This window comes from Triturus cristatus, chromosome 6 (genome assembly GCF_964204655.1).
Source record: "Triturus cristatus chromosome 6, aTriCri1.1, whole genome shotgun sequence".
In the NCBI taxonomy this organism is placed as follows: domain Eukaryota; kingdom Metazoa; phylum Chordata; class Amphibia; order Caudata; family Salamandridae; genus Triturus; species Triturus cristatus.
The window spans coordinates 1,185,220,503-1,185,233,698 of NC_140589.1; positions in this window are offsets into that span (position 1 = coordinate 1,185,220,503).

Below are 13,196 nucleotides of genomic sequence, written 5' to 3' on the forward strand. Positions count from 1 at the left end.
TAAATTATTAGGTCAAGATAGAAAATTTTTACTCGATACAGGGGCAAGTCGAACAACTATAAAACGTAGTGAAGTTCCAGGGGCACCCCTCTCAGGCTCACAGAATATTTCCCTTGGTTTTTCAGGAAAACCTATTGTTAATGAAGTGTCACAACCTCTTCCACTTACGATAGGACCTCTGACCCGAACTACAGATTTACTGCTTACTAAATCATGTCCAGAAAATCTATTAGGAATAAAAACGTTAAAAGCTCTAGGAGCTATAATATGTTGTTCTCCGGAAGGAGTAAGATTGTTTTTACGTGATTTTAAAGGTCACTATGTATCTAGAGACATGGATCCCCGACTGCAGACTTTACCTACACATCTATGGGCACAAGGCCCTACTGATGTTGGTTGCATGAATATTACACCATATCGAGTCACGCTAAAGGCAGGAGTGGTGCTACCACGAATGCGACAATACAAGTTACCACCAGATGCTGTAGTGGCTTTACTACAAATCATTGACGAGCTCATTGCCCAAGGAGTAGTTGTGGAAACAGACTCCAATATATGTAATTCACCGATAATACCGATTCTTAAACGAACAGATCCGAAGGCCCCGCCAGTATATCGATTGGTTATTGATCTGCGCGAGTTAAACAAATGCATTGTGCCACAATTCCCTGTGGTCCCAGATATCTCGTCATTACTGACAGCTATTGATTCCGAAGCGACATTCTTCACTGTAATCGATCTCAAGAATGCCTTCTTCAGTGTCCCAATAGATCCGGAAAGCCAATATTTGTTCGGATTTAGTTTAAATGGACGTAGCTTTAAATTCTCACGCGCACCTCAAGGATTTACAGAAAGCCCCAGCATCTATAGCCAAGCACTGAAACGAGAACTTGACAGTATCCACATGCCAGTTAACACTGCTCTGCTTCAATACGTCGATGATCTGCTGATCACCGCAAGAAGTGAACCTGAATGTGAGAAAGCATCACTGACAGTTTTACAATTTCTAGCCGAAAAAGGGCACAAGGTGTCCCCTTCTAAGCTGCAATTCTGTGTCCAGCGAGTTGTTTATCTTGGACACTCGCTGGACAAGGAGGGAAGGCAGCTTACACCCGACCGCATTCAGTTAATAGCTAACATGCCAATACCCAAGACACAAAAAGAGGTGCGGGCTTTCATAGGCCTCACTTCATACTGTAGACAGTGGATTCCGCAATATGCATTCCTAGCAAAACCACTCATTCAGTTAACCACACAGGAGGCAGCCACATCGACTGTTCTCCCTTGGACTCAAGAACATACACAAGCTTTTGAAAACCTAAAGAAAGCTTTATGTCAAGCACCAGTTTTAGCAACACCATGTTACAGAAAACAGTTTACACTCTTTGTTACAGAACGCGAAGGTACTGCTTTGTCAGTACTCACACAGGAACAAGCAGGAGCACACAAACCATGTGCTTATTTTTCTAGTACATTAGATCCCGTAGCTCAGGCTTTGCCTGCATGTCTGAAATCAGTGGCAGCAACAGCCTTAGCAATCAGACAAAGCGATGCCATAGTGTTAGGACATCCATTGACAGTTCAAGTACCACACGCAGTAGAGGTTCTTGTAAATAGAACACAAACACAACACTTGACCGTAGCACGACTTACAGGGTATGAACTTACATTGTTTCAGCCACATATAGAAATAAGACGCTGTAACACATTGAATCCTGCCACACTTTTACCAGTAATCGGAACAGACCCACTAGCCCATGACTGTATTGAAGTCATTACTGTAACGACAAAACCCAGACAAGACTTGACCGATGTTCCATTGTCAGATCCAGACTTGACATTTTATGTCGATGGTTCATGCATGAGAACAAGTACAGGAGAGTTAGTAGCCGCTTATGCAGTCACAACAGATACTGAAGTCATTGAAACTAATCGTATAAATACTTTGTCAGCTCAAGCCGCAGAGCTCATCGCTCTGACACAAGCCTGTATTCAAGCCACGAATAAAAAAGTCAACATATACACTGATTCACGTTATGCATTCGGAGTTGTACATGACTTCGGCGTGCTGTGGCGAGAGAGAGGTTATTTAACTTCCCACGGTGCCCACATTCAGCACGGACCCCTCATTCATGCATTATTAGATGCAATACATCTACCCACTGCAATATCAATTATGAAATGTAAGGCCCATACAAAGGTTACTGATACCATTTCCCAAGGCAATGATCTAGCCGACAGAACAGCTAAACTGACTGCTCAAACTCAAACCCCCGATATGACAAAGACAATAGTCCCGACACCGACACATTGTATGACAGTTAAAGATCCTACTCTTGACGTAATTGACATACAGACACATGCTACACCAGACGAAATAAAGAAATGGACTGAATTAGGAGGGATCCAAACGGACCAAGGATGGATGATGAAGGAAAGGTCTGTATGGTTCCTTCCTGATTCAATGGTCCAAGTTATAATTAACACTATACATAGTCCAGCACATCTAGGAGAAAAAGCTATGCTAGACAGCATTCAACACATTTGGTTCAATAAACATTTACGAGCAGCCGCAAAACAAAAGGTCCGTACCTGTATGATCTGTTGCCAGTTCAACCCAGGAAAAAGTGTTCCCGTAGAACAGGGTGGATTTCATCCTCCTGATCACCCTTTTGAAGTCCTACAGATGGATTATATCCAGATGGAACGATGTCGAGGATTCAAATATGTTCTCGTAGTTGTCTGCGCTCTGTCCCGTTGGACAGAGGCATACCCGGTTTCAGATTACACCGCCCCGACTACTGCCAAACAGTTGGTTCGAGAATTCTTCCCACGATACGGTTTACCACGTGTTGTCTACTCAGATAACGGCCAGCCGTTCTCATCCGAATTAATGAAACACGTTTCACTTCTGTTAGGATATCAGTGGAAATTCCACTGTGTTCGACATCCCGAGGCAGCAGGTCTCGTAGAAAGACATAACCAGATACTGAAAATCAGACTGTCCAAAATATGCAGAGAGAAAGGTGTCGACTGGATAGTAGCATTACCAGTTGCACTCTTTTACATGAGAATGGTAGCACACTCTAGAACAGGGCTATCCCCGTATGAGGTGATCTTCGGTAGACCACCGAATATGTGGGGGACGCCCATACCACGTAAAATAACTGATATTGACTGTAATATGCTGACAGATTACTTGGCTTCCTTGATGTCTGCACTACAATCTTCTCGTTCACAGGTTGCTGCAGCCTTTCCCGACAACACTGAGGTGAAACCCCATGACGTTGTTCCGGGTAATCTTGTCTTTGTGAGGAATTTCGACAGAAAGACTCAACTGGAGCCCAGGTGGAAAGCACCCAAGTTGGTTCTGCTGACCACAAGAACAGCCGTGAAGATCGAGGGCCGCAAGGGCTGGATTCATTCAAGCCACATAAAAAAATTTCATGGACTACCTTCGGATATAGACATTGTGCCCTGCACTCCCTCACAGACTGATACAAAACTCCCTTTTGTTGAACCTAACAAATCTGAAAATTACAAACTGAAGCTTAGGCCCACCAAGTCGAGCAATTTGATTGTTTAAGTCCTCTCCAAGGTGAAGCGGTTGAATTGTCTCTGACATGTATCCCTTGGACCTAAGTAGAGGAAATACCGGAAAAATGTTGAAACGACAGGCGTATTGTAAATCACTGCGTAGCCACTGCATAGTGACATTATTAATTTTGTTTTTATTGAGTCTTTTAATAATCATTACAAGTATGTTGTTGCACATATATTACCCTATTTCTAGACATGTTTATAATGTTGCTGCTGAACATTCTTTTAGTGACTTACCTCCGCATGAATTGTCTTATAGACTTGCGCTGCGCAACAACACTTTCATTAGTATGTTACATCATTCCCATCAGACTAGTAACGCCACCAATTGTTGGGTGTGTGGCCGACTCCCTCCCTATCAGAATTATGAAGGAGTCCTGCCTTTCTTTCCACATCCATTTACACATAATGGCTCCTGTGGAGCATGGTTTAGTTTAATTAATTCCATAGACTCAGACACAGCAGTTTACCAAGATCATTGGGTATGGGGAAATCTGAACCTAGTTTTACTCAAGGTCTGCTACCCTGACAAGGAGGGTCGCCCCAAAAGAACAGGAACTGATCTAGAAAATGAAGTGTATGGATTAGGTAATTTTACACCTAATCTCATGATTCTAAATGTCGTATCTGAAATTGAACTAGTCTTACCCACCATGTCAGTATTCCCAGCAAAAGGTGAATTATGTGTAAGAAAGGTTGGTTCCATACATATGGGCCATAGTAAATGCACTACTACAGTAGAATTCAGTGATCAAGGCAAATCTTCATTCAGAGCTTCTCGCCACTCCTACTTTATATGTGGTCAGACTGCATATATGCGTCTACCTCTAGATTGGGATGGTACCTGCTACATTGCATTCCTTTTGCCACCTGTTTTCCTAGCTCCTCCTGATTATTACAAAAATATTCATTTAGTACACAACAGAGAACGGAGAGATCTCCCCATTGTCGATTACACTGAGACGGCATGGGACAAGTATGTAGATTTTAATAAAGGCATCTTTCCCTATATAGGTACTGTTACTAATAGTAAGCTAATACGTAGATTAACTAGAACCCTTGAAGCAGTAGTGAATGAAACTATTTCCGCCTTAGGCAATTTAACAGAAGAGCAGTCTGCTATGCGGATTGTTGTGCTTCAAAATCGTCTTGTCCTTGACGTCATCCTGGCTGATAGAGGCGGAGCTTGTAGGGTCATCGGATCAATCTGCTGCGTATTCATACCAGAAAATTCGCCATCTGTATATAAAGCCATCACTCGCCTTCATAAGATAGTAAGCCAGATACACCAGAACCCAGGCACTTGGACTTGGTCCAGTTGGTTTTGGAATACGGTATCAGCCTGGGGATGGAGAGTTCTATCCTTCCTAGGTATTGGCCTTCTCATACTATTCAGTTGCTGTCTATGTCTGCAATGTGGACCAGCAATTTGTGGTCTGTGTGCCACATCGTGCATTCCACATCAAGATTTTCATTCAAGATCCCGGAAGAAGAAAGAAGAACAAATGATGCTATATGAACAAATCAATGGATTGATGAAGATTGATATCTCTTGAAGGGCAAGAAGGGGACAAGGAGGGAATGTGGAAATATGGATTTTTCTGGTCAGTTATGTCCCCTATCTTGGACCCCAACGGTTCTATGTGCATGTCGCAAGTACATGTATGCTCCCTCCAGTTCCAGTAATGATGACGCAAACACATGTGCGTCCACCGTCAACATGTCCTCTGTCAGATCCGCCATAAATGGGCTGGATATTCCATTCCTAAATATGAAAGGCCACCGGCTTTATATGGTTCACTTATGCCATTTCACAGTCCAGGCAAGTAGGCCCTGATTCTGTCATCGAACTCCTCTTGCCTTCTGCCTCTGAAAGCTCCAGTTCAAGCCTGCATCTGTGACCATGAACTTTGTCTCATTCTCTGCGCGGCTCACGAAGCCTGACATCAGCCTATTCTCTGCCAAGAACTGTATTTCACCTTCGAATTATCTGCTTCCCCCTCAGCCGATGCATTCCTGCCTAGTAGCTTAAGTAAACATTCTTCCAGTTACCAAGCAAAAAGGCCCATCTTCTCTGTCCTCATGCAAGTAATTCATAGCCCTGTTACCATGGAATATTCCTACCCCCTCGCATTCAGTGTAGACACCTAGACGCTTGTACACGCACGCACAGTCAGTATAGAATAGATTCTGTCCGAGAGTCCCTCTTTTGTGGATAACATAGTTCTTTAAACATAGGATGTTAGATATGATTTGGGATTAGGTTGACTTGACCCCCCAGACTTCTTGTCTCCACACGTAGAGCTAAATGTCAAGTCCCCGTCACCCCCTAGTTACAAGTCAATTACACGTCAGACTGCTGCGCGCGCATCAATGCCAAGTATTATCTTATAGATCCACCTATGTATTACATCATAGCCAATCATGTTCCTTTTTACTCATTATTACACCCATTTTCGGTTACGCAAACCAAACGTCAATGTCCTTATCAATTGTTACGCCTACTGTATTCACTTTATTATGATGTATGTATTATAAAAGTTACTGCTTGTCAATAAAGTATGTACTTCACTTCCTGAACTCCCGTGGTGATGGAACTTGAAGCATCCGATTATAATCGCTTATTGGAATAAAGCCCATTCTGAAACTCTAATATCACGGATTCTGCCTCTCATTTCATTGAGCTATTTTACTATGTTCCTGTATCAAATTCAGTCCCGGTAAAGGAGAAATATTTACCACACGACAACTGTTCTAGTTGCGCACAGCAATATTGCCACTGTTTATGCGTAATATCAACGCCTAATTCTTGCTCCCATTCTGCTTTATCCTTGCACACCATGATCGGCGATTCATTTTGTGTTATGCTGTATATACGTGTTATCAATTTCCGAGAAGACGGATTCACCAACACATTCAAAAGCGCAGGTAGCGCAGGCGGTGCCTGCGGAAACGATACATATCTAGCCCGGCATGCGGCTCTAAGCTGATAGTACAAGAGAGTGTCTGACGCCATGGGTTCCTGGGCCCCGCACATCTGTTGTAACGCAAGGAAGGTATCGTCTGGATATAAATCCACGCCCTTCACCAGCTTGTGTGCCTTAGCTCGAAGTGCAACTGCTTTGTCCATTAATGGAGTTAGGAGCGGGTTCCCCCCCAGCGGCATGGATGGTGCGTACAGTACCTCGAGTTTGGCTCTCTTGGCAATCCCTGCCCACGCCCACCTCAGTGCCTCCACTGTGTCAATTTTTAAATTAGGCCTTCTATAAGGCAGGTATACCGCCGCGTTAAGTGGAGTAGGAGCCACTCTATCGGTTTCTATCACTACATGTGGTTGGAAGGGTGTGGGGTGCTGCCAAAAGTGCAGATATTGCACCTGAGCACTATACGCATATAATTCGAAATCAGGGGCCGCTAAACCACCCTGGGCGAAGGGTAGTGTCAGCAATTTCCAAGATGCTCTCGGCTGCTTACCCGCCCACACCAGATCCAGGACAAGGGACCTTAGCTTTATGAAGAAGTGCGTGTTTAGCGGCATTGGGATGTTCACAAACAGATATAGGAGCTTAGGCAGAATCACCATTTTGATGATGGCTATGCGCCCTATTAACGACAAAGGCAAGTTTTTCCAATTCCGTATTTTGCCCTCTATCCAGTCCATCACCCTCCCATAATTTGCCAACCAAATGTCTTGCACCAATCTGCTTACCCATATTCCCAAGTACTTGACTTCCTCTCTTGCCCACTGTATAGGGTATTCTGCGTCAAACCGAGTTGTGCCGTCAGTAAGCAGAACCATCACGGACTTCGACCAATTCATCTGAATACCTGTAAGGCCACCATACCGAACGATCTCTCTCATGACTTCCACAAAATTGTCCCTAGGATTTGAAAGAAATATCGTCATATCGTCCGCGTACATGGAGATCTACAGTCCTCTGGATGTGAACCCAATGCTTCTTTGCGTGTGGTGCTGGCGCAGCCGAGCCGCCAATGGTTCCGTAGCAATCGCGAACAGTAGTGGCGACAGGGAGAAGCCCTGTCGCGTGCCCCTAGATATCGTAAAGGGTGCCGAAACCTGTCCATTGACTCGTACCCGTGCCACAGGGTTCGCATACAGCAGCTGTATTTGTTTAATAAACAAGGGGCTGAATCCCATGCGGGGCAACAGGACAAACAGAAATCGTCATTCCAACGAGTCAAACGCCTTTGTGGCATCCAGCAGAGCGGCAACGGCTTGGACATGAGGGGCTAGATAGTGCAGGACACCAAACAGCGTACGCAGATTGTGGGCCGTCGGTCTGCCCGGTATGAAACCAGATTGGTCTGGCAGTGCTATCTGCGGCAACATAGGCTGTAGCCTGTTCGCTATGAGTTTGGCATACATTTTAGCATCTAAGTTTATGGGGGACAGCGGGCGGTACGATTCAGGCATTTTGGGGTCCTTATCGGGTTTCAGCAGTGTTATAATGGTAGCCTCTCTAAGGGTCGGGGGGAGGACGCCCGTGTCCATGGCCTCTAGATAGACCTGCAAAATTTGTGGCGCCAGTATATCTGAGTACTCTTTGTAGAAGGCCGCCGTTAGCCCATCAGCACCCTGTGCCTTCCCAGTAGGCATACTACTTATTACTTGCCTTACGTCATCTACCGTTATGGGAAGTTCCATGTACTGTCTGGCACTACTGCTAAACCATGCCAATGCCACGGTATCTAGGTAGTCTACTATGTCCGACTGGGCAGGGTTAGTCTTAGACGCGTATAGTGTTTCATAATGGGACATCGTATTCAAAATTTCTGGCGGTGTCCTAACCAAATCCCCGTCCTCCGTAGTTATTTCCGTTATATAGTCGGCCCCCCGAGGTGGTCTGAGTAGTCCCGCCAATGTTTTCCCTGCTCTGTCTCCCTCACCATAGTGCCTTGCCTGTGCCGATTTGTATAATACGCTGTTTCCCTCTCTGCTTCCACCTGATACTCCGTTATTTTAGCCCGGATCTTTGCCAGTGTAGTAGGATCTGGTGGGCCGCCCTGCGGTCTCTCCAGCTCCCCAATCTCCCTCTCCAATCTCCTCAATGTGGTTCGTATGTCTTTAAGTACCCCTGTCTTGAGCGCTATACAGTCCCCCCGTATCACGGCTTTGAATGCTTCCCATACAGTGCCAGGTGAATCCACAGTACCCTCATTCAATGCAAAGTAGTCCTCAATTTTCCTCCGTAATTCTTCTCAGAAGACCTGATCTTGTAATGCCCCAGAGGGAAATCTCCAACTAAACGGAGCTATATATTGGCCTGGCACTTTCAAGGTCAACTGTACAGGTGCGTGATCCGACAATGTACGCGGGAGATGGTCAACCTCTGTTACCCATGTGTGCACATCCCTAGACAACAGCCAGAAGTCAAGCCTCGACCAAGCTCCATGATGGTGGGCCACACACGTGCCCTCTTTCAGTGTGGGGTGTAACATTCTCCAAGAGTCTATTAAATGCATGTCAGCGATAATGTCATTCAGGAGAGTCGTCGCCCTCGGGTGGTGCTCTCATGATGTGCCCTGCCTATCAGCCACATCCGAGAGGACTGCGTTAAAGTCACCCCCCCCCATATAGTTGACATGTAACTGGAGGTATGCATCATGTGCCCAATACGCCGAAAGAAGTCTGGGTCATCAGTGTTAGGGCAATAAGTGTTTATGATCATCGTGGGTGTATTGTAAAGTGGACCCTGCAACAAAATGTATCGTCCTTCCCTGTCTATCACTGACCTGTGAGTACACCATTGGAGACCCCTGCGCAACAGTATTGCTACACCACGTGAAAAGTTAGAATATCCCCCGGCCACTATCTCCCCCCATCTCTTACGGCCAAGCACACCTACAGTGCTATCCGTCAGGTGTGTTTCTTGCAGCAGACATATGTCTATACCGTGTCTAATGAGATACGAATGGACTAGCCGCGCCTTCCGTCGGTCATTAAGACCTCTCACATTCCAAGTAATGCATTTTAAATGTGACATCTTACATTGATAATCCAGCACCCCAACATTCTGCCACAATCTCTGGGTCCTCCAGATCCCCCCAGCAGGGCAACTCCTGTCCCACGCATCCTGCACCAACAGCACAGCCGTGCACATAGGCGGGCTCAACATCTCTTAACAACCAACAGCGTCCTCTGTGTGTGTCTTTATCCTTTGGCAGATACCCATGAACTGGCTTAACCATTTCCCCCTTCCCCTCCCACACCAACCCCCCAACCAGGTTGTGATTACCTCCCCCCATTACCCAAACATATATACAATAGCCCCATAAGAGGAGCACACAGGGAATCATCCCATGGGGAACGCAGGTCCGCCGGCTTAACACCCCTGCTCTCTTGGCAGGGTAGCCAAGCTTATCATGTACTGCCCCAAGACTAGTGCCATTAGGATCATTTGTCCATAGCCACATCTATACTGGTAGAACCTGAGCGAAGCCACATGTCTAGAAAACACCTAGCTATTAACTGCAACATTCAGTGTACGTATCTTACAGTTCAATCATCACAGCACTATATCGTAAAATCATGGACTTTTATGCCCAAGCGGTGTGTCCCTCCAGTCCGTTCAGTCGTTGTCGCTCAGATTGTCCGCCTCATTGGGGTCTCCAGGCTTTGGCTTTTGTTTCTGTTCTTTAGCCAGCTGTTTAGCATATGCCAGCGCGGCCTTCGCATCTGTAAAGAAGGCCGGTTTACCAGGACCCTGTACCCTCAACTTAGCTGGGTATATTAGCGAGTATTTAGTCCCGATCTGTTGAAAAATCTTTTTGGCTGGTAGGAATTCTCTTCTGGCCGCTTGAACCTGCAATGTGAAGTCCGGGTACAAGGCAATGGAGTTCCCATCGTACTGCATGTCTCCTTTCTCCCGCGCTGCTCTAAGTACCGCATCCCGATCTCTGTAGTTAAGGATTCTGGCCAGGATAGGTCTCAGCGGGGCCCCAGGTCACGGCCGGGGACCCAATGTTCTATGAGCCCGCTCTATGAGGAACATGGGGGACAAGAAGGGGCCAAAGAGATCTTTCATCATGTTCTCCACGTATCGTTCCATGTTCTGAATATTTGTGGTTTCTGCTACGCCCGTGATGCATACGTTGTTCCTCCGCGATCTCGCTTCTAAATCTTCATTCTTCAGACGGATTACTTGCAGCACTGCGTCCATTTCCCATATCTGCTTGGCTTGTTCCGTCTGCCCTTCTTCCGTCTCCAACACGCCCATTCTCCCTTCCTGCTTGTCCATCCTCTGTGTTATCCGGTCCATACGGTCTGCAAGGGAGTCCATTTTGGAGTCCAGACCCTGAAGGCCGGCCTTAAGGTCCCTAAACATAGAGCGGATGTCCTCAGCTGGGGGTATGGAGTGGCACCCTCCTCCACCGGACCCTGGTGGCTGGTCTCACTCTCCGTCGCCTTGGTGGCCTTTTTGTCAAAATTCAGCCTGGGCTGCCGTGTGTCGGGTTTCCCCATCTCGGCTGTCACCTGTCCCTTTCCAGCAAGAACTGCCACGAGCTAACCACTAATCCACTTGAGCTAACAATGCAAGGGGTGTGTCCCAGGCGCCGGCCGCCAATTCCAGAGAAGCCAAGCGTAAACCCGGAGGCCACCACACTCCGGTATCACCCCAGGATGTCAGTAGGGCATGTACACACGGCCACGTCACTGCTACTGCACATCAGACACCTGCTGTCTGCCGACCGCTGCCCCAGGCTGTGTGCAGCGCAGACCACGCCACTGGAGTCACTAGAGCGTCGCGCTGTAATATCTAGCTCCCGCAGCATGGAGTCTGCCCATATGCCGAGGCTCCCCCCCTTCCAGTCCTACAGGAGAGCAGCCACCAAGCAACAACAGCAGGCTTCCACTCCGCGAAGGCCCCACAGTCGGCTCCCAGTGGGTTGCGCGCTGACGCACGTGCTGACCGTGCTGCACAACAAATGTCCAACAGGTAGTTATTCCAATACTGTGTGCCAGCTCCTCGGGTACCGCCAGTCCTCCACCGCGGTGACCCAAATACTGCAGCCAATGGGGATCGTGGAATGTCCTCCCCTCCACGTGTGTCTCAATGGCAATAGGCCCCAGTCATATGCGGCCACTCGAAGTGACCACAGCTCTGCAGGGATCACAATTGGGCTCCGTGCACCGCCACTCTTAGGTGCCAAAAAGAGGGGGGGAGACCCCGCCTGCCCACCCTCCCTAAACGTTGTCTGCCTCCAATGGCCCCTGCTCACCCCTGCAGCGCTCCTCGGCTCAGCCGCCTTTCTCTGCACTGCTGCCGCGGGGGACACGCTGTATTCCACTCCTCCAGCCCTTCGGATTAATCTCTTCACCGCCACCCGTTTGCCTCAATCGGGCGGCGGCCGGCATCTTCCAATCCTCCGACCATAGGCCCTCCGGAGCCGCTGATGCGTGTCCGTGTCGCCCAACCGCCACACGGTGACTCGGAGCCACGCGAGGTCCCGGCTTCTACGCGTGCAGACGCACGCAGGCCTCCTTCACGTCTCCGTCTCTACTGGCCCCAGCCGCCTCTGCAACTCAGCTTCGGGAAGAGCACCGCACCCCCCAGGCAAGTGAACGACAGTTAGCTCACTCCTAGGGCAGCAATGACGGATCTATGAAGGATTCATTTAGCTCGGCCGGCGGAGCCGCTCTAGGATACGGACATTCCGCTGCCCAGCCAAGCCACACCCCCAGATAATTCTGCATTTAGAGTGGTAAGAGGAGTTTTCACTAGCACCTGAATAGGATGTGTCTGCTCAGCACAATGCTGTCATCATCTCCTGTAGTGATAGTGGACCAGGGAGGGCAGAACTGGTTTTTACTGAGCTCAGAGACTCTAGAAACAAAGTTTACAAAGTGAAAATGGGGTATAAGTAGTAGACCTAAAACCCCAGAACATTAGAACACTTTGGGACTTGGACCCTACCAAGAAGAAGAGCTGGAAGATCTGCCAGCAGGAGTACTGCCCCTTTGCTGTTTGTTACTTTGTTGGTTTGGCCCCCAGTTGCTGCTTCTGTATTGGGCAGTGAAAGGACTGGACTGAACTTTCTTGAATCCTGCTGTTAAATTTTCTCCAAGGGCTTGAAGTAGAGCTTGCCACCTGTTGGAAGTCTCATTGGCACGAACGACTTCACCATCCTATGGGTACCCGCATTTGGAACTGTGTTTGAGCTGCCACAGAGGAAAAAGCAACCTGATGCCTTCCACAATGCTGCTGCCGGCTCTGTGATCTGTTGGCAGTGCAGAGAGCATCACCCTGCTTCGCACCGCAGCCCTGCTCTTACCAACAACGATGCCTGATGCTGCCACCAAGGCGCTGCGTGCACTGTGACTTGAGGGCACGGCACTTCACACCGTCTCGCTTCACACCACCACCTTGTATCCCAGACGAAGACACTCAATGCTGACATTGATGCTGCTACCTGCACTGTGGCCTGGAGGCATCGCTCTTAAGTTTCTCGATGAATCACTTAATTCCACACTGCTGCCTTGGCACGCCGGTGCCATTGACTACAAATCGTCTACTGGCAACAGCGCTTCAGCAACGATGATGCTGCTGCTTTCACAGTGACCTGCCAGCACTGCA